The sequence below is a fragment of the Austrofundulus limnaeus genome, unplaced genomic scaffold (genome assembly GCF_001266775.1).
Source record: "Austrofundulus limnaeus strain Quisiro unplaced genomic scaffold, Austrofundulus_limnaeus-1.0 Scaffold348, whole genome shotgun sequence".
NCBI lineage: Eukaryota > Metazoa > Chordata > Actinopteri > Cyprinodontiformes > Rivulidae > Austrofundulus > Austrofundulus limnaeus.
In genome coordinates this window covers 292,536-294,550 of record NW_013952750.1, presented here as the reverse complement: position 1 = coordinate 294,550, position 2,015 = coordinate 292,536, and the positions used below count along the sequence as shown (strand labels likewise).

Below are 2,015 nucleotides of genomic sequence, written 5' to 3'. Positions count from 1 at the left end.
GGGCTGTAGTTTTGAAATGGACTTTATGTTTTGAGGAATGTCATTCCATGCTTTAGTATAAACATAGAAGAAAGACCTCTGGCCGTAACAGTTTCTACAGCAGGTAAGATTTTAACTGTTCATTACCTTTTCACACAACCTCCCTTCAGAAAACTTCAGCTGTTGCTGTTCTCTAAGACATCATGTCAGTACCTGAGATTATTTCTTTCTATATGTTGATTTTTTTATGTTTTAAAACTCCCTTGCAGGTTTTTCAGAAGCTCTGGTTCACAAGTATAAAAATGGTTTGTTAGAAATAGCAGCCAGAAGTTGTCTTCAGCAGTTTTTGTTGCAGGTGAACACGGTCATGAAAATGTGCTTCTATGGTGAAAAATGTGTTTTTTTGCTGACATTTACATACAAACAAAAGTGGCGTAATCAGCAGACAACGAGGAAAAAGCTGCAGTGGCTCGCTGAAGTTTGTTTACTGTTCTTGTTCATGTGATCATTTAAGAAAGGAGAAAATATTAAATTACAGACTAAAACATAGATTTAAACATGTTCCCTGCATTTTACTTTATCAGAACAGTTTGAAAAAAAGGGAATATTTCTGAAATGTAGGCACCCCAGAAAGTCTCATATCTCATAATCCGATTGGAAGTTTTAGTGAATCTGTTTCTGTAGGAACGTATTTATTTTATAATTATTTAAAAATTTGCTTTTGCTACTTCTAAAGGTTTAGGAATAATTTAGCTCCTTAAACTTTTTCCTAACAAGCAGCAGCTACACTTTAGGCAAAGGTTTTGGTGATGAAAATGCAGATAGAGTCCTGCCTATTGCTTCACTTTGTTGAGGTTTATTCAGCGGTCAGTTGTCAGCAGGAGAGTTTTCTCTGAATCCAAGATGGCTGACAGACAGACACACCTGTTGACTACCACAGGTGTATCCAGTCAGTCCTCCTATTCCAGAAGAACCCTAGAGTGGAAAAAATATGACAGTAAACAGAAACATCTACGCTATCATATCATTTTTTTCTTTGTTTTGGAACAATAATTTTTACACAAGTAGTAAATTACAGATATGTGTCCCTTGAAGTGGACTACATGCATCTAGAAGTATATTTTAGACCAGAGATTCTTAACCTATGGGCCGGCCGTGAGCGCCACCTTGAGGGCCTCAAAAGAACAGCAGTTTTTAACTTTGGGCCGCAGAGGGCCGTGGGATTACATTGATTTTGAATAAGGTGCAATACACTTTCTCACCACTAGTAGCAGTAGTGCGCCACTCAGTTGTTAAACAACTTTTTTAATATGTAGAAGAACCTTAGAAACCTGCCGAGAATGGAAACATATTTTAAATGAAAAGTAGAAGCAAAAATGAAGGTAACCCATCAAAAAACACCAAAGGTTGTCACTAATACAGTATGAAGTGCAGCTTCTGTTTTTACCATGCAACATTTTAAAAGTTGAAAACATCAAATACAGTTGCAGATACAACTATATTTTAATTTGCACTTTATCAAATTAATTTTTGTAGTTTATTTTTAAACATTTTGAATGTATTATATAGAAACTTTAAACAAGAAGCTGTTGTTACTGTTATTGTTTGTCACTAATATGAAGAGCAGCTTCTGGTTTTACCATGTAATATTTTAAAAGTTCAAAACATCAAATAAAGTTGCAGATACAACTATATTTTAATTTGCACTTTATCAAGTTAATTTTTGTAGTTGTCAAAAAGCTGTTGTTACTGTTATTGTTTGTCACTAATATGAAGAGTAGCTTCTGTTTTTACCATGTAATATTTTAAAAGTTCAAAACATCAAATGCAGTTGCAGATACAACTATATTTTAATTTGCACTTTATCAAGTTAATTTTTGTAGTTGTCAAAAAGCTGTTGTTACTGTTATTGTTTGTCACTAATATGAAGAGCAGCTTCTGTTTTTACCATGTAATATTTTAAAAGTTCAAAACATCAAATGCAGTTGCAGATACAACTATATTTTAATTTGCACTTTAAATTAAGACCCCTTGTG

At 33.6% G+C, this 2,015-nt stretch overlaps 1 protein-coding gene across 1 annotated transcript in view; it reads left to right on the top strand.

The window, feature by feature from the left end:
* deptor (DEP domain containing MTOR-interacting protein) overlaps window positions 1-2,015 on the top strand; it is a gene marked incomplete in the record, with an annotated part of 40,897 nt that overhangs the window by 32,045 nt on the left and 6,837 nt on the right.